Source organism: Dasypus novemcinctus, chromosome 3, assembly GCF_030445035.2.
Source record: "Dasypus novemcinctus isolate mDasNov1 chromosome 3, mDasNov1.1.hap2, whole genome shotgun sequence".
Classification (NCBI taxonomy): Eukaryota; Metazoa; Chordata; class Mammalia; order Cingulata; family Dasypodidae; genus Dasypus; species Dasypus novemcinctus.
In genome coordinates, this window is record NC_080675.1 from 11,742,014 (window position 1) to 11,762,412 (window position 20,399).

At 43.7% G+C, this 20,399-nt stretch overlaps 1 long non-coding RNA gene and 1 pseudogene across 1 annotated transcript; both read right to left on the reverse strand.

The window, feature by feature from the left end:
* Positions 1-165: 165 nt before the first annotated feature.
* LOC139437847 (uncharacterized) lies at positions 166-15,523 on the reverse strand. The gene is made up of 3 exons (XR_011647764.1): positions 15,357-15,523; positions 8,646-8,861; positions 166-1,631 (listed from the first exon to the last, which is right to left on the reverse strand). It is a non-coding gene; the product is annotated as an uncharacterized lncRNA (long non-coding RNA).
* On the reverse strand, positions 5,498-8,378 carry LOC139438071 (bifunctional methylenetetrahydrofolate dehydrogenase/cyclohydrolase, mitochondrial-like; annotated as a pseudogene).
* Positions 15,524-20,399: the final 4,876 nt, after the last annotated feature.

Genomic DNA, 20,399 nt, shown 5'->3' on the forward strand with positions numbered 1-20,399 from the left:
CATGCAGAAAAGTTTCCTACACACATGTGCACACACACATAGAGTTTTCCCTATTAACGGTTTACAATAGTGGGGTACATTTGTTACAAATGATGAACCTGTAATCCATATCATACTAATGACTTTAGTCTATAGTTGACATTAAGGCTGACTGCTGCACAGGTCTATGGGTTTTTAATTTTTTTATTGTAACAGATGCAAACTAAAATTTCACATTTTTACCACTTTCAAGTACATAAGTTAGTGTCAAATACGGCCACAATGTGGCGTTACCACCACCACACCATCCCTACCCAAAACTTTGCCATCATCCCAAATGGAAACCCTGTACCCCTTAAACATTAACTCCCATTCCCTATCCCCACCCCCGCCCCTGGTAAACCTATATTCTAGTTTCTAACTCCATGAATTTGCATATTTGAATTATTGCATCTCATGAAATCACAATATTTGTCCTTTTGTGCCTGGCTTATTGCACTCAACATGATTCAAGGTCTTCAAAGTTCGCCCATTTTGCCACGTGTCTCAGGTCTGCCTTCTGGACGGTCTAATTCTATCGTGGAGATCGCCCTCTAAGTCTCGTAGAGACACGTGGTATTTCTTATCTTACCGATAGACTGAGAAAGGCCATTTGCTGGCGGCATGTTGAGAAGGAGCAGGAAGGGGAGGAGGCCACGGGGTGCAGCCCGTGCTCAACGTGGCTGGCCCCAGCTGGGCTGGCTCAGGACCCTGGGGACGGGCTGGTGAAAGGATGGGAGGAGCTTTTTCCCAAGCAGCCCTGACTGGTTCAGCCGTGCGCCTCCTTCACTGAGCACAGACCTGGCAAGGAGGCCAGCCCGCCTCTAGGAGAATTACTCCTGCCAAGGCCTCACACTGTCTAGCACCCAGGGCTGCTGGGGATGCAGGAGATTGTGCCCAACTTTCCCACTGTGGACACAGGCGAGTGCCTGGCCTCAGGAAATCAGCACAGTCAGGATGGTTAGGCACCAGCCAGGACCGACCCCAGGGAGACCTCTCCCCATCATGTAAGCCTTCCAGGAGCCCCGTGTGTAAACTGGGGAGGGGACTGCATTCCTAGACTTCCTCCCATGTGTAGCATGTGAAAGAGCGGCCAGCATGGCACTCCAGGGACCAAGGACACAGGTCATTTGCACCCCAAACCAGAGATGCACCCCCATCACATAGGTTCCATGGGAAAATGTTTAGCATCTCTTAATCTATCACACAAAAAATTAGCTTTCACTTTTATCGTCTTTGTGATAAGCAGGATTAGAGTCGAGGCTATGCCCTTACCTGTCCCCTGCCCAGCACATGCTATCCATCGTGTTTTAAAGACATTATCAAAGGCCAGTTCACCCCTGCATCTGTGGACCGAGAAGATGTGGTCTCTCTCAGTGAGCGATTTCATTCAGCTGCGTGTTATAGCGACCTGTCCCACACGGGGCTTTAATTTTCTCCCACAGGTAGCTGAGGTAGGTGGTCCCAAGGTGCAGGGGCTCCCGATATCACTGATGTCTCAGGTTTCCAGCTTTGCCACCTTTGGCATTGTGACTCTCAGCCTCACGTTCTCCTCGGGTCCTAAGATGGCTGCTGCAACGCCAGCCTCACATCCTTGCCAGGAAAGAAGGGAGCTGTAAGGAGAGAATAAAATAGGAGGTCCCGGTCAACTTCCACTTAAGTCCCATTGGCCAGGGCGGTGGTCCAGGATCACTCCCTTGGGCTGCCAGGGAGCCTGGGAATTGTGGTTCTAGAGCTAGCACAAGGCTGCCCTGTAAGAGAAAGAAACTATTCTGTTAAAAAAAAAAATTGGGAGAATGAATACTGGGAAGTAAGTGGATAGGGTCTTGCCCATTTTAGGGGCATTTTTATGTTTTATTATTTATTATTTTCCCCACAGAATTCCAAGTAATATCGACCACTGGAGTACCTATTATAATCCAGAAAGTTTGTTAGACATCTTGCTGTTCCTTTTCTCCTTCAGCCCTCACAATAACCCCGAAGGTAAATTATTACCATCCCTGTTTTATAGATGGGAGAGATGGAGGCTGAGAAATATTAAATGTCTTGTCCAAAGCTTCCCATGGACGATAAATGACAAGGTTTACATTTTCACCCAACTCAATCCCTAGAATCTAACTTTCCTCTAAAAGCCAATTTGCATCTTGATTGTTGCCTCCGAGCAAGGGCTGGTGCTGAGGGGTTTTTCACACTGAAAATTATTCTTCCAAATTTAGCATTGTTTGTAGTCTGGTCAGGTCCCTCTGCTTCCAGTCTGATGAGTTCATTCATTGATACAAACCATCTGGCATCCAGTCTCAGATTGCCATCTGCTTTATTTTGGGTTCCTCACATATTTTTTGAAGCGAAAAGCCTGTAAACAAAAGTGCTGGAAATCTCACCTTTCTCTGGTTCTTGGGGTTCAGTGGAGCTTGAGTTTTAGGGAAATTGATCGGTCAACATTCTTCATGGACCAGAGTCTTGCCTGCCTTAGATGATAGTCTTCACTACATAAAAATTAGACTGGAAGGTACTTGATCTCTCTGGACCTATCTTAGGACCTGATTCTATGACTACATCAAGTGGTCGTCCATTCAAAAGTCACTCACTGAACGCTCCATGCCTAAGGGCTCTAATTAGCTCAATTTACATCTGGTAACTCAGAAGGGACTCCTTGAATTTCACAGCCACAAGCTGGGAATTTTCGGTGACAGCTCGTTTAGGAATTTTCTTGGCCACTTGATAATTTGACGTGGATTATGGGAAATTGGTAGCCAACATCTATGTGCCAGGGAAGCGGACTTGGCCCAGTGGTTAGGGCGTCCGCCTACCACATGGGAGGTCCGCGGTTCAAACCCCGGGCCTCCTTGACCCGTGTGGAGCTGGCCATGCGCAGTGCTCATGCGCGCAAGGAGTGCCCTGCCACGCAAGGGTGTCCCCCGCGTAGGGGAGCCCCACGCGCAAGGAGTGCACCCCATAAGGAGAACCGCCGAGCGCGAAAGAAAGTGCAGCCTGCCCAGGAATGGTGCCACACACACGGAGAGCTGACACAACAAGATGACGCAACAAAGAGAAACACAGATTCCCAGTGCCACTGATAAGGATAGAAGTGGTCACAGAAGAACACACAGCGAATGGACACAGAGAACAGACAACTGGGCGGCGGGGGTGGGGGGAGAAGGGGAGAGAAACAAATGAAAAATAAATCTTAAAAAAAAACACACACAAAAAACATCTATGTGCCAAGCACTGTGCAGGGTCTGGAGAAAACAGATGAATATGGTATTGTTTCTCCCTTTTTAATAACTTTATAGTCTGCTGATTTAATTTATACCAACTTAATTTATATTGAATTGAGGACAGAAATGTCTGTACTTTTGCTGGAAAATAGCAGATATATTCAAGACCAAGTTCAAAAGTTATTTTTAATTAGATGCAAATGCTGAATCTCAACACATTTCTACCTGCTTTGGTTTTGCAGTAAAAAGATGAAGTAACTACACGAATTTCTTTTAATAGTAAAAACAAAAACATTTTAAGGAAGAAAATTTCAGTAGTCATCACTTAACACATGGACTGTTTTGATTTTTCCATTTCCTCTTTTTTATTCTGCCCTGAGATGGATCCCTCATCTGTTTGCTCCTTGTTTTGTTTGTTTGTTTTTTTGTGTTTTTTTTTTTTTTGCTTGTTGTTTGCCCTCGTTGTCTGCTTGTTTTTTCTTTAGGAGGCACTGGGAACGAGTCCTGAAACCTCCCGTGTGGGAGGTGGGCACTCAACTGCTTGAGTCACATCTGCGCCCCACTCAGTCCTCTTTTACAAAGACATATAATTTTTATGAAGTCCAATCAGAGTATGGATATAAGATTATATTCCGCAGTGTTTGGTCCAACCTTCCTCTTACTCATATGCATTTTTCCATATCTCTAAATAGACTGCATAAATATTTTAGTGACTGCAGAATATCCCATCATTCTAATATGATGTTTTGATTAGTCATTTAATTTTTGTTATTTAGGTTTTTTGAAATAATTATTAGGATTTTTAAAAATGTTAACAATAAACAACTTCATGAATTTAACGTTTCTTTTGGATTATTTTTTAGCAAAAGTTCCCAGAAATGCAATCACTAGTTCAAAAGAGTGATTATTTTTATGTTTCCCACCAAGGTGATTTCCAAAAGAGTTGCACCAATTTTTTTTACCACAAAGAATATATGAATGGAAAAGTTCCAACAGAGCTTCACCCAAAGTACTGGGCATTATCATTTAACATTTCGGTTAATTTTAAAAATTAATTTTAGAAGTGTAATTACTAAAGAATACCTCATCGTTATTTTTATATTTTTTTAGGCCTCTTCACATTTATTTACAAGTTGACTGCCCTTATGTGAAATGTTAATGTCCTTTGCATATTTTATCTATTAGGGTCTAGGAGATTTCATTATGTCTCCAGCTTTTAATAATGTCATCGATTATTTTATCATTTGCCTTTTTTGTTTAAAAAAAGTTTTTAATTAGAAAATTTGTTTAAATTTAATAGACTCAAGCTTGTTAAAATCTTTTAGGAAAACCAACAAGTTCAAAGAGAAAGGCAAGTTGCTACTCACAATTCTTTGGTGAAAAATAAATTGCATACTTATAAGCTACCCTTATGATTATCAAGCCCAACTCTGTATCAGTTTTGTTTTTCAAAAATAGGTTTCATGACACACCAAAGAAACCAGATATTCTTTAGAAGTAAAAAATTAAATAGTGGACTTTAAAGATATAGCAAAAGCCAACTATGACAACACACATGAATAACATAACAAAAGTCTTTTCAATTTCAGGAAACTAAAATGGGGAGATCTCACTGAATGATAACATACATAAAATGAGAGCTAATTACAGATAGAACCCTAAAAGTTTCCCAGCAACCAAGCCACAAAAATGGCAGCTTAGCAGTATTTTTAGCATAGAGTTTTCCTTCTTTGCCACTCAATTGTTTTATTTAAATAAATCTGGCTGTCAGTGAATTTATGTATAAATTTGGGTGATATTTTTTCTTACTCAATAGATACCATTTCTTCCTGTTTACCATTCCGTTAATTTTCTCTGGCAACGTGTCTCCTTTGGTTTGATCAGTTGAACTCAACAGGTTTGGAACCTAAAGTGAGTATCAACTCTTATTGGACTGGTACTTGGGAAACGCAATCCTAGAATAGGCAAATTTTAACAACTGAAGTGGCCTGCCAAAGGGAAGCATCCATTGGCAAAGTGACAATGCCCTGTGCTACTCACTAGGGGAATAGATTCTCCTGGGTCCCACAGCCCAGCAGGATGCTGGAGTGTTCCTGGGTGAGGGCTGTATGCAGACACCCACCCAATGAAGCATTTGATAAATGCAAAGCACCATTTTAAACCATTTCAGTAGAATAAAAACAAATATTGCATTTCCATTGGCCTATTTTGCTTCCTGAACTGGCTTGGAAGGCTGTTTCTTAAAAGAGAAGATAAAACAGTTAATTGGTTGCTTCTCCAAGCTCCATAGACTCCAGCACTTCTCACTCTTCAAGCCTCAGCAGGTTTTTTTGCAGCAATAATGGTATCTTCATTAGCATTGCCTCTGTTGGGGACTGCTGCCCCCAGGGACTGGAGTGATGGAACTGGCTTTCTTCCTAACTCCTTCAAAATCCACATCTCTGGCCAGCTTGGACCTAGTGGTTACGGGATCTTCAATTCTATTTATTCCCACATCAATGACTGCTGCTCTTCCTTTGATCATATCTGCTGTGATCAGATCTGGAATGCCTGTAGCAGATGCCACAATATCTGTCAGAATTGGATGTTTCTTCAGCTGTTCTTTGGGAGTGCAGTGGCAAGATACTGGACCGGCAGCAGCACCTCCAAGACACTCACCTGCGCTGTCTGTGTTTAGTAACATTGCAATGGGCATTCCAACAGTTCTTGACCTTCCAGCCACAACCACATTCTTTCCTAGAAGTGGAATTCCATTTCTCACTTAATTATTTCCCACACAACCCATGGGGTAGCAGGGAGCATGGACTACTGGTCCAAACACATTTGCCCTATGTATTAGTCAGCCAAAGGGGTGCTGATTCAACATAGCAGAAATCTGTTGGGCTTTACAAAGGGTATTTATTTGGGGCAGAAGCTTACAGTCACGAGACCCTAAGGAGTCCAACTCAAGGTACCACAGGAGGTTCTTTCTCACCCAGAGACCGTTGCCACGTGTTGACGCAAGATGGCGGGTGATGTCTACGAGGGTTCAGTCTTCCTCCTGCTTCCAAGGCTCCATGGTCTCAGCTTCTTCCAGCCTCAGCCACAGCCTGGGACAAGTCTTGTCTCTTTCCCAGAGCTTGTTTCTCTCCCAGCTCAGCTGCTCTGCTCTCTCTACAAGGCCAGCTGTAAACTGTCAGGCAAAGGGCTCATCTCTCTTCCCGGGACCTCTGCCGTGTCTAATGGAGCTTCTCTCTTTTTCCTCCTGTATCTGCTTCTTTGTGTGCATACTTCCCAGGCTCCAGGATCAAAACTCTGTCTCCTCTGCCTCATCATTTTCTCTGAGTCCCCTCCCCCAGCAAGGGGGCAGGGACTCAACGTCCTATTGACAACGTCCTACTGACAACATCCTACAATCAAAGCCCTAGTGATAATTTAACCAAGTAAAAGTGAAACATCTGACTCCAGTCCAATCTAATATGCCCAGAGGAGCAGACCAGTTCACAAACATAATCCAATATCTGCTTTTGGAATTCGTAAACAATATCAAACTGCTCCACCTGCATTCATTGCATGGAAGCCATCGACATCCTTGTCGGGAGAAACAGCATTGCAGATCTTTCTCTCATCAACGTGCCTGAAGTGCCAAGAGGTGGAAGGGACGATGGCGAGGGCAGCAGCTCTGTGCCAGCCAGAACAGCCGAGCGGCCAGCATGGACACACGCATGCAGCCACGATGGTGCCGATGCCCACGCTTGGGCTGGCGCTTGCCTTAATTGCAGTACAATGTTTTGGGGAGACTCCTTAATAACATTTTCCAGCAACTTATGGCTAATAGGGGTAAACAGGGTAAGTGAATCCCATGGTTTTTAGTATCTTTAAGCAAAAAGTCTGAGCTGATTAATAACTGCCTAAATATTGATACATGGCACAGAGATCTCAGTAAAATATATAGCTCCATCTGCTGTAAATACTTTGAGTTGGATATCTCTGGGTTTTATCCATCATGAATCTGGTTTTTATTCTTATAGCGTAAATGTAGGTATTCAAAGAAATGTCAAACTCAGAGCATTTTGTTAGGGATATAAACACAATTAACCTAAAGATCCTGCTCTCTACTTGCTACCACCTGAACATTTTGAATGCAACCCCTAGTCCAGGCTGCTATTTGATGATCTGCTGACTTTGTGCTGCCTCAGAAGAGCTGAGGTTTTAGGATACAGAAGGAGGTACTCTATCTAAAGCCACAATCATTGAAGTGGAATGAATTTATGAGATGAGTAGGGAAAGGACCTTTGGGGAAGTGTTGGAGAGGTGGGCTGAGAAATGGAAATGTGGGGAAAGGGGAAGGGGAGATAATAGTGTCCCGGACTGACCAGCATTTCAAGGCAATTAAGGCCGCGGGCAGAGTGACAGCCTCGTGACAAGTCAGGTCATCCTACTCCAGCATTTGAGCCGAGTGCAAGTTGGATATCATGTTCTGAACCAGGAGAATTCCAAAGGAACAAGTGTCCAGGAGCTTGTGCAATCTGCCTTGGAAGTAGAGAAAAGGAAGCAATTCATTCTGCAGGAGGCGGGGACTGGAGCAGTGGGACACCAGGTCACAGAATGGATGAGGTGACCTCACAAAGAAGGGGAGAGCAGAGAAAAAGCCTGAAGGACAGATAAGATTTCCTCGGGCACAGGAAGAGAGGAGGAACATTTGGGGCAAAAGGAGTAGAGTGAACAACTACACAGGGGTGTGAGATTTCATCAGGTGCTCAGGAAACAGTGCAGCCAGGTAGGAGAAAAGCTTACTTAGGTGTCGGGGCAACAGGTGGCATAGCAGAAATGAGCCTCTGCTTGAACTCCAGGGTAAAAGTTTGCAGACACTGGGGAGCCACTGAGAGCTTTGAAGCAGGACAGAGACAAGAAAATGATGGAAATCAATGGAGGGTGGATTGCAGCAGGTTAATACTAGAAGTTAGTGAGACTGATCAGAAAGATATTGTAAAGCATTGAGAAGAGAAATGGTGGATCAGTATAAAGAAGAGGAAATGGAATTCAAGAGGGAGATCCATTTTATCTATGGAATCAACAGCATTTGACAACTAACTGGACTTGGAAGTTACCTTTGACCAAGGTAGGACATTCAGGAGAAGGAGTGAGCCGGTATTTGATCATGATCCACCTATTGGCACAGTAAATGACACATAAAAAGAGCTTTATCCATGTTATCTATTATTATTTATTATCATTATCCATATCCTCAGTATTGATACTATTCAAAAATAGTATCAATAATGCTTGCTAGAATAAATACCACACAATGGGTTGGCTTACCAACGGGAACGTATCAGTTCATGGTCTCAGAGGCTTGAAGGTTTCCTCCCGGGGTGTTATCTTCTGCAATCTTTGGGTTCTTGGCTTTCCTACCACATAGGAACGTACCTGGTGGCATCTTCTCCTTTCTCCTCCAGGTCCTTGCAGCTTCCTGCTTCTGACTGCTCGCCTGGGCTGCTCGCTGTGGCTGCTCGCCGTGGCTGCCTCTCTGTGCCCGTTTCTATAAGGCCTCAAGTAATAGGGTGTAGACCCATCTTGATTCAGTCGGTCCCCACCTTAACCGAAGTAACATCTTCAAAGGGTCCTTTTTACAATGCGTTCACCCTCAAAAGGAATGGATTAAGATTAAGAAGATATTTTTCTAGAGAACAGAACCCCAAGCCACCACACTAAGTCATTTTTGCTCCTTTGTTTTTCAGGCACTCATCTCTATAGATAACCTTTAGGTAGGTTATATAATCAGACTTTTCAAATTAAGTAAAATACCAGCAATGTTAGAAAACCTGGTTTAATATATTTAAGACAATAACCCTTCAATCAGTGATTTTGGATCTATATCTATTCAACACTGACCCAAGAAGCTATTGGAAAATATTAGGCTATTACTACACCTAGTTTACCTGTATCTCCTACTTTCATACTGGACTGCAAGCTTCCCAAAGACTTATCCATCATTACATTCCCAATGTCTAGGGGAATATTAGAACTTGGTCAGTGGTCCAAAGAAATTTTTGAAGAATGAATGAACGGATGGATGTAACAATAAAAATAAATATATTGGGAAGCAGACTTGGCCCAGTGGTTAGGGCGTCCGTCTACCACATGGGAGGTCTGCGGTTCGAACCCCGGGCCTCCTCGACCCATGTGGAACTGGCCCATGCGCAGTGCTGATGCGCACAAGGAGTGCTGTGCCACGCAGGAAGTGTCCCCCACGTAGGGGAGCCCCACACACAAGGAGTGCACCCCAAAGGAGACTGCCCAGTGCAAAAGAAAGTGCAGCCTGCCCAGGAATGGTGCCACACACACGGAGAACTGATGCAGCAAAATGACGCAACAAAAAGAAACACAGATTCCCATGCTGCTGACAACAACAGAAGCGGACAAAGAAGACGCAGCAGATAGACATGGAAACAGACAACTGGGGTGGGGGGAAGAAATAAATAAATAAATAAATAAATATTTAAAAAAATATATATATCCTTGGAAAAATACCCTTTCTGTGCCAAATTAAATAGAATGTGTATCATATTCAGGAAGTGGTCAAATGATCCAGTCAAGGGACAAGCAGAATGAACCCTAAACAGGCACTTAGACACATGGGAATACATGACTAGTGAGAGCTAATGTTCATCCCACCTAGAGGCAGCCACACTCTTTCTATCCAGAGCAGTTTTCTCAGCAAACTAATCCCATCAAAGAGGGCACGTTTCATCCCAAATAGTTTGGATTCAGTTCCTAACTTTGTTCAGATTTTCTATAGACTTCATAGCCTTCTGGTATTAAGAGATTAACTCAGTGACCAGAAGAAAACCCAAAATACCAGTGGCTTAAATAAGACAGAAGTTCCCGTCTCTCACCTAACAGTCTAGGCTCTCATGGAAGCTTCAAAACAGGATTTCAAGTCTTTCCTGTTTTGTAGCTCTATCATCTCCAATGTGTAGCTTCCATTTCTTCAGTCTAAAACAACTGCTTCAATTCCCACCACTTTGTCCCTATTCCAGACCCAGAAAAGAAAAACATGGTAGGAGAGGGAAAGGGAAGGAAGGGTTTCTTTTATTTCAAGGGTATGACCCAGAAGTTACACATATTATTTCTCTTTACATCTTATTGGCCAGAACTTGGTCACTTGGCCACATAACTGCAAGGGATGCTAGGTAATTAAGTCAAACTGGCCCTCCATGTGTCTGTATAAAACTTCTATCATTCTAGAGCAGGGATCTTTATCCTTTCTTATGCCAGGGACCCCTCTGGTAATCTGACAAAACTCCTCAGAATTCTCAAAAAAATTTTTTAATAAAAAAACTTTTAAAAATTTACATGAAGTAATTGTGATAAAGCTATATTTGTGTTTCTTATTACATTAATAATTCTAGAAGCAGTTCTAATTACTATAATTTCACATGCTTAGTTTGGCAGCACATACACTAATTACTATAATTTCAGAGTTGTGATAAGCATAAACAAAATTTCAAGTTGTCTGTAGCAATTGTTATGGAATACAAAAATATCTGTGATTCCTCTTGGTGACAAAGTCACAAATACTATTAATCCTACTGTGTTTACTGCCTACATTCATAAATGGAGGAAATGCAGGTTAGTGGGGGGAAAAAAAGATGTACTCTTTACTTATCCTGGTTCATGAATACCCTGGTATTTGTTTTTTTGCTTGTTTGTTTTTTTGTTTTAGGTACCTCGGGGCAGGGATTGAACTTGAGACCTCATATGTGGGTAGCTGGCACTCAACCACTGAGCCACATTGGCTTTCCTGACTTGGTGTTATCATTTGTTGTACTTGCTGTTTATTTTTGTTTTTTTCAGGAGGCACAGGAAACTGAACCCAGGGCTTCCAATGTGGCAGGCAGGTGCTCAACTGCTTGAGCCACATCCACTCCCTGCCCTGGTTTTTTTTTTTTTTAAGATTTATTTATTTATTTCTGTGCCTCACCCCCACCCATCATCTGCTTTCTGTGTCCATTTGCTGTGTCCATCTTCTGTGTCTGCTCGTATTCTCATTAAGCAGCTCTGGGAACTGATCCTGGGACCTTCCAGAGTGGGAGAGAGGAGATTACTCTCTTGTGTTACCTCAGTTCCCTGATCTGCTGTGTCTTTTATTGGCTCTCCTCTGTGTCTCTTTTTGTTACATCATCTTGCTGGGCCAGCAGTCTGCATGGGCCAGCGCTCCTGCGCAGGGCCAGCACTCTGTTGTGGGGCAGCACTCCTGCACAGGCCAGCATTCCTCATGGGCCAGCTTGCCATACAGGTCAGCTTGCCTCCACCAGGAGGCCCTGGGCATCAAACCCTGGACCTCCCTTATGGTAGGTGGGAGCCCAATTGCTTGAGCCACATCCACTTCGCACTGCCCTGGTTTTTATACACAGGGTTTTTGGGGTCTGTGGACCCCATTTGAGGGCCCTCATTAGTAGAATAAAGTGAATGGATACTGGGAGGCCCTAGTAGTGCTGGCCACACCTCCCATTTCAGTACATGCCTGGGTTCTGTGGTCACCAGTCTCAGGATTAGTCAAGGTCCAATCAGGAAACAGAAACCTCACAGAAATTTAAAAAGGGAAAGTTTTATATAAAGAATTATTAACTACAACAGGGACCGGTGGCATGAGGGATTGACCAGAAGGAAGTAAGGCAAATTCTAAATAACATAGAAATTGCAGGTGTAAAGAGCAGCCATCCCTTAGGGCTGAGATCCAGACCTTGTTGGAAGGGGCATGACCGTGGCTCACTGGACAGCAGAGCAGTTGCTGTAGCGCCGTGCTGGTGGAACTTGCTGGAAACTCACCCTTTAGGTGGTGGGGAAAGCCATTCGTGAGAGGTATTTCACTGGAGGCACTACAAAACCACCAGTGGTTGCTGCTGGTTAGTAAGCGCTGCTGACCGCTAGGTACCGCAGAAACCAGGTTCTGGGGAAGTCTGCCCAGGCTGCAGGCCCCAGGCCCTGGGGGAGCCCCCATGCTGCAGAAACTGGGTGCTGGAGAAACTGTCTGTGCTGCTGTAAGTGGTGATGCTCCAAGTTTGAGAGATGGTCAAATGGCCCTTGTTTGGCCACCGATTTTCAATTTTTCTGCATCCTCAAGCCTTGTTTGCTCAGTCTATGCTCCTGGCTTCTGCCCAGGTTCTTGGTTGTCCCCCTATTCTCTTGTGACAGCTCAAGACAAGCCCTGAATCCTGCCCACTTGGTTGGGACTTGGATACTTTGCTCAGCCATTTCCAGCTCATTCCTTGGAGTTGTGAATTTATGAAACCGAGATAAAAATAGACCTACTCCTAGAGAGGCACCAAGGATTAAGTGAAATAATGCATGCAAAGCATGTATGGGGGGGGGGCAGTTTGGTATATGGGAACCTCTTGTATTTTTTAATGTAACATTTTGTGTAATCCATGTATCTTTAATACATAAAAATTGAATCCCTCTGAATCCTAGAGGAGGAAGATTAGAAGACAAAAAAAAAGGGAAATAGATACAGAAGATCACACAGCAAATGAACACAGACAGCAAAAAAAGCAGGGTGGGGTAGGGGGCAGAGAAGAGGGAAGAGAAAAAATAAATAAATTTTTTTAAAAAGACAACAAAAATGAATTATATATATATAAAAAAGCAGGTACCCTTGTGCTTTGGGCATAGTGGTCACTTGATAAACATTAGTTATTACCATTGTTTTGGCAGCTGATGTCACAGTAGTGGCTATCCTTGAGCATATCCAAATAGCTTTACTCTTTAGCTGGAGTCATATCACAAACTGGAGAATCACGTGAAGTCATGGTGCTGTCTGAGAACTTTATCTGCTCCAGGGCCCTACTCAACAGACTAAATATTCTTGGATCAAGACCTGGGAATCTTGTTGGTTCTAGCCTATAGGTGGGCTAATCTCCCAATCCCATCCCCGTTCAGTTCCTGCTCTCTTCCCTTTCCCACTGGCCCACTGCTGAAACCCCGGCTGACTTTCAGTTAAGGTTATCAGAGAGTCAACAACCAGATATATTTTTTTCTGACCCAGAATGATTGAAAGATCCAAATCAAGTCTTAGGGACATGCAGAGCTGGTTTATGCTGATGTGGAGTTATTTTGCACTCAATCTAAAATATTCCTTTTTCCTTCTCCTAGTCCTTTCTTCTCTCCTACACCTTATCCCCCACCCCCAACACATACTTTGCCTTCGAGTTCTCTCAGTACTGGAAATTCTACCATCCCTGATATTCCCTTTTATAGTTAAAACATTGTGATTCCATAAATCTCTTTCCAAAATATTAACACCTATCTCTGAGAGGAATAATAAGCCGCCATTATCTATTAACACCTTAAAATGTCTTATTATTAACTCCTTGCTCTCTGCAGATAGGGCCCTGAAGAAATAAAGCACACAAAGCATGCACCCTGGCTTGCCTAGGACAGAACCAGTTTATGTGTGTTTTTCTGATGTGTTCGTAGTATCCCCTTTCCCTCTCATATTATGACCAGGTTTGGGTCTGGAACACATAGCTTTGTTTGGGGAAGAAAAATCTGGAAGCAGGACTTAATACATCCAGAGAGCAGCATGAAATATTGAGGAAAAGTTGTCAGAGAGGAGAAAAGTGCTATAAAGAATGTTGAAGACAAACTTTGCCAATTTCACAGTTTGGCCCAGCAAACATCCCAGGGTCCATGAGCTCTCTATGTTCGTGGACTTGAAATGTTATAGCTCGGTTTTGGGGGGGATCATAGCCTAGTGATTAAAAGCCTAATGACTCAGGCTTTGAAATTCATCAGCTTTGGGTTTAAATCCCAAGTCTGCCACCAACTAGTTGTGTGACAATGGGAAAGTTACTTTTCTAATGAGTCTCAATTTATTTGTGAAATTGTGGTAATAATAACACCTACTCCTAGAGCCACACTAAGTATTAAACGGAATAATGCATTTAAGGGAATTAGTAGAGTGCTTGGGGTGAAGGAATCCCTCAATAAACATTAGTTATTGCCATCATTGTCAGTAGTTGATTTCACAGTAGTGGGTATCTTTCTCTAAAAACTTCGTACCCTGCTAGAGGAGGCTGAATAATGGATCCCAAAGACATCTTGTTCCTAACCCCCAGATAGGTATGAATGTTACCATCTGGGGCAAAAGGGACTTTGCAGATATGATTAAAGTAAGGATCGTGAGATGGGGAGATTATCCAGGATTATCCAAGTAAGCCCTTCAGTAATCACAAGTGTCCCTATAAGATGGAAGCAGAGGGAGATTCGAGGACAGAAGAGGGGAAGGCCACGTGATGACGGAGCAGAGATTGGAATGAGACACTTTAAAGGGCCACAGGCCCAGGAATATAGGCAGCCCCTAGAAGATGAAAAAGGCAAGGAAATGGATTTCCCCCTGGAGCCTCCAGAAGGAATCAGCCCTGCCAACACCCTGACTTTAGCGCATTGAAATTGATTTCCAACTCCTCACCTCCAGAACTGTAAAAGACCAAATTTGTGTTGTTTTTAAGCCACTAAATTTGTGGTAACTTGTTACAGCAGCTGTAGGAAACTAATATACCCACACACAGTGGAAGAGTCTCAACAGCCATATGTATTTCACTTTGTCCAAGAGTGGACACATAACCTAAGTTGGGCTAATCAGATTTTTTCTCCCAGGCATTTGGAATTTTGAACCAGAACTTGTGGGTGCCGAATCACATAAATGGCAGAATGCTGGAGAAATGATGCATAAACTGCTGCTGCCAATTTTCTCAGAACTATTCTGTTTCCTGTCCTTCCTCCAGACTGTTGAATGCTCCCTTGGACTCTGTGGGACATAACAGTATTCTTCCAACAATAGCCCTTTATAAATTAATGTGGCTAGATTTTGTTTTTATTAATTGCTACCCAAAACAACTTGACCAATATAGACAAGCTATAATGAACAACCAACTAAGAAAACAGTTTGTCTGCAACAAGCCCTTGAACTGCAGCTCTTTTGGTGGTGCCAGCCCAGCTTCCGTGGGTTTCCATCAGTTGGTACTGCTTTCTGAGAAATTGCTTTGGGCACAGTTGAAAAACAATGAGCATACTAAATGCCATCCCCAAAACAAAAGTTCTAAGAATGCCAATGGCTGCAAAACCATTGCTCACCTTAGCCTGGTTCAGTCAAAAGTTGGTCAGCGAGTTTTGGGTGGCAGGCTCAAAGAAATGCCATTCTAGTAGGCCAGCACATTCTTGAGGGTGGACTGAATTGATGCCAAGACACCAGCAGTGGGAAACTGGAGAAACAGCTCCACTGCCCAGTCGCCAAACCTCTAGGAGAGAGACAAAAACACTGATATTTCAACCTAAACACTCATGGTCACATGGAGCACATGGTCAAGGTCCGCAAAAAATACATTTGGCCCAGTGGTTAGGGCGTCCGTCTACCACAAGGGAGGTCCGCGGTTCAAACCCCGGGCCTCCTTGACCCGTGTGGAGCTGGCCTATGCGCAGTGCTGATGCGCGCAAGGAGTGCCCTGCCACGCAGGGGTGTCCCCCGTGTAGGGGAGCCCCACGCGCAGGTTGCGCCCTGTAGGGAGAGCCACCCAGTGCGAGGGAAGGTACAGCCTGCCCAGGAATGGCGCCGCCCACACTTCCCGTGCCGCTGATGACAACAGAAGCGGACAAAGAAACAAGACGCAGCAAATGGACTCAGAGAACAGACAACCGGGGGAGGGGGGGAATTAAATAAATAAATAAATCTTAAAAAAAAAAAAAAAAAAGAGTGAGGAAGATTGCAGCTGGAACCAGGGCCCTCAAAGCAGGCTGCCATGGAAGCAACCCCATGAGAGTGAATCTGTCTTTATATTCTTTGGTGTCTGTTCTAGAGACAGTTCAGTGACAGTCTTTTCAAAAGAATACATGTCTTTTACTTTAGAGGTCATTCATTCAGCAGATATGATTGAGCTATTGCTTTGTGCCTGGGAAGGTGCAAATTGCAGGGGATACCAAGAGAAATGGGAATATTTCTTGCTCCTAAGGGGTTGGTAGCTTAGTTGGGAGCCATGGGGAGACTATTTCTCTATAAATGATAAATACTAAGATAGTGGTATGGTAGTTTGAGTCTTTTGTGGACCCCAGAAAATTACGTTCTTAAATCGTTCCAATCCTGTGGGCATGAACCTGTTATAGATGGGACTGCTTGATCAGGTTACTTCAATAAGGCGTGACCCAGGGTGGGTCTTAATCCTTCTACTGGAGTCCTTCATAAACAGACGAATATGAGGAGGCACACAGGACTGTAGAGAGACTTCCCCAGAGGCTGAGAGAGAGGGTTCCAGAGGCCAGAGGCTGGAATTGCGGAGCTCAGTGGCACAAGGGAGGCCCTCAGAAGCTGAAAGAGGAAACCCTGGAAACCAGGAAGCTAAGAGTGACGAGACCCAGAGAAGCCTGATGCCTTGATGTGGACATTTCAGAGCCTCAGAACTGTAAGCTAGCAAGTTAATACATTCCCACTGTAAAAGCCAGCCTACATCTGGTATATTGCCTTGGCAGCCTTTAGCAGACCAAAACAAGTAGTGACTACCAAGCATCTCCACAGCACTAACCCTAACTGGAGAGTCAGAACAACTCTTGGAAGGTGACATCGTAGCTGCCTCTGAAGGATGAATGGCAATCAAGGTTAAGATGAAGGCAAGCCAGGCAGAGGAAGCAGCAGCATCAAGGTCATCTGGCAAGAGGGCATAACGTGTTGAGGTTTGCACACCTGGAAGGTAGAACTGAGGGAAGATGTGGAGGAGATGAGGACAGAGAGATGGATGAAGGTTGTTTTAGTCAAGGCCAGCAGTCTGACCCTTAACCTGAGCAAATGGTTTCTGTGGGGAATTTTAAGAAAGCAGGTGGCAGACATGGTCAGATTTGCATTCTGGTTAGTGTTCTTGTGCTGGAAATTACCCCAGATTGTCACATATTGAGCAGATCATCAGTGTACCATGACAGGTGAGACAGTTTTCCTAAAATTACAGTTTAATGGTAGATGGTCACTTTTATTTTGTAGAAGGATAGTTTGGTTGAATAGATGGCATGGGAAGTCTCAAAATTGAAGTTCAATGTAGAATGTCAAGTACAGGCTCATCTTCTTTATGGAAGGTGAGCAGGAAAAATTTAATCAAGGACAGTGGGTTGCGTTTTACGTTTTGTAAACCAAGAAGAAAGGCACCCTCTCAGAATGCAATTTGGAATGGAAAGTCTTCCAACTAAAATGGAAGGCTGGCATTTACCCACTTGCTATGACCTATCCTGAAAGACTAATGATAATGTACAAACATGAAGTTTATCTCCCTGTGAATTATTTTTCCTAATGGTCTATGCCAATTTAGGCGGCAGTACCCAAAAGAGCAGCCAGATGGATTATACTCTGTGTACTTTATTACATGGAGGCAGGATTCATGCTTTTGTGAGAAAGTCTTCTTTTGAAAAAGAGATTTGTAAGGCAGTGGTTGACAGGTAGGTTAAGTTGCAGGCAAGGCAATGCACACATGAGAAAACAGTAGGTGGCCAGAATCCCAGAAAACAAGGTTGATTATGAAAGACATGGTTCCAGCCTTCAAGAAGCAAAATGTAGGGGAAAGAAGGGTGAACATGGAACAGGTTGGGCAAGACTGTGTGAGATTCTCCAAGGCAGTCAGTCAGGGAATATCTGTTTGGATGAAGAAGGACACAATGTGGTAGTGGTTCTGGGACCCGGTCCACAGTGCTACATCCAATCTGAGTCCTGGGGGTGCCCAGGAGGACTGCAGGTGTGGACAAAGAAGGGCTTCTTTTATTGGAGTCCACAGCAGACCCTCTGAATCAGAATTACATGGGTGCTTCCGTATACCTCCAGAGTCCTAGGACCCACCCCAGATCGACTCTATCAGAATCCCTGGGAGTTGTCCTGAGCATATTCTGGAAGCAGAACAGATTCATATTTGAAATCCAACTTGTCCTCCTTACTGGCTGTCTAGACTTGAGCAAACCTAAAACTCCTCTGTGGATTTCAAATGCTTCATCTGTAAAATACAGATAGCATAGGTATACTACCCGGGTTTTGTGCTGACCTAGTGGGACAAGGCACAGGAAAGTGCTGAGCAGCTCAGATAGTGTTTAGGAAGGAAAGGAGAGACAACCTTTGCTTCCCAAATACCTTCTAAGTTATCAGTTAATTTCCTCAACCATCAGGTCTCATCCACATCTCCCGTCCCTTGCCACACCAGCTCTCCTGGGCAGGTATGACTAAGATGGCTCTTTCTGAAGCACATTTAGTCTCTTCACCAGGCTTTCTACCTGGAAAAGAGGTCCCTCTCCCACAACCACAAGGAAGTCACTGTTGAATTTATATGTTCTGCCTTAGGTGGCTTTTCTCAGAACCCCCTGTCTCGCCCCCCAAGTAGCTCTCTTCACACAAATGCTGGGATCCAGCCCCTCAGGAGCCTTCCACTGGGTTCCAGTTATCCCAGAAGACCTACTAGGTCTACCTAGCCCTCCACAAACCCCTGGTGCTTTCCAGTTCCTGCATTTTGTGTCACTTTCCCCAGTTTGCTGGAAATTCAAGCCTGGTCTCTTCTCTAGCTCTGCAAATCTTACCTGCTCTTTAAGATCTAGTCAACTTCTCTCACTTACAGTGAAGGAAACCTTTCTTGTTTCTGATTCCTATTTCTAATTTTTTTTTTATTGCAAATAATCTTGGCCTAGTCTGTGGCACCTCCTGCATTTGGAAATGCTTCTTCCTTAAGGGACTGTCAGGGTTCTATGGTCATGGCAGATGGGGTTCACTGCCATGTCAGTTGGCCCTTCTTTGGAGCTGGTGTTTCTGCGTGATGGAGCTGGACTCAGATGGGATCTCTTTTCACAAGTCTTTCATGCTACTTTACTGGAATTGTAGTTGGTGCTAGGGCTTAAGATATATCTAGGGGATTTGAATCTCTGGACTGACAATATGATAGACAGGCCCTGACCTCAACAGACTTCAGCTCCTACACTCTGATGTATTGGACTTACTCCACTCAGCTAACATGGAGTTGAAGAATGTCAACCACCACACCATGGAGCCTAGATTGCCTACAACTGAAAGCAGGAGGATTGCATCCAATATCCAAGCGGAATCTAAACCCCCTCTTGACATAGATGTGGAATGGACACAACCAAGCCAAGGTCCACAGGAAGGAGGAATACAGTAAGGATCAGAGTGGACTTAATGATATTCTATTCATGAACTATTGTGGTTAATAATCAAGAAAATGTGGCATTGATGTGGAAAAAGGGGCCATGGTGGCTGCTGGGTGCGGGGAAGGGGAGGAAGAGAAGAGATGTGGAGGCATTCTCGGGACTTGGAGTTGTCCTGGGTGGTGCCCCAGGGACAATTGCCGGATGTTGTATGTCCTCCCACGGCCCACTGGATGGAACATGGGAAAGGGTGGGCTATGGCGTGGAACACAGGACATGGGGTGCAGCGATGCCCGAAGATGTACTCACCAGATGCAATGGATGTGACATGATGATGGGGGAGAGTGTTACTGGGGGGTGAGTGGTGGGGTGAAGGTGGTGGGGGCGAATGGGGACCTCATATTTTTTTAATGTAATATCTTTTTAAAAAAATGAATAAATTGAGTAGAATTTGAAAAAAAAAGCTATTGTTATATTTTGCAACAATTGCAAGAAGACTTTTGTTCAATACTAAGAGACAACAATAGGGGAGTGTAAGGGAATATGTAATTTTTCCTTCTGTAGTAATGAAAACATTCTAAAATTGCAGTGATAATAGCATTCTGTCCCTCATGACTCTGTGATAAAAAAGGGAAGCCACTAAATGTACAATTTGAATGGATTGTATAAAGCATGTGACCGTACAATACAAGGAATCCAGAAGTAGATGATGGACTGTGGTTAAGAGAACAAATATGAGAATGTTTTCTCCTGAATGATAACAAATATATAACACTAATATAGGCCGTTAATAATTGGGTAGTTTGGGGGGAAAATATAACAAATGTAAGATGTGGGTTAAATATTAGTATAAGTATAAATATTTAGACAATGCTTGTTCATAGTTTGCAACAAATGCTTCACAACAATGCAAGGTGTTGGTGGGGGGGAGATGTATGGGAGCCTTGTATGATGATATGCATGTTTGTTTTATAAATTCTCAAATTTTACTGTACATTAACTATTTAT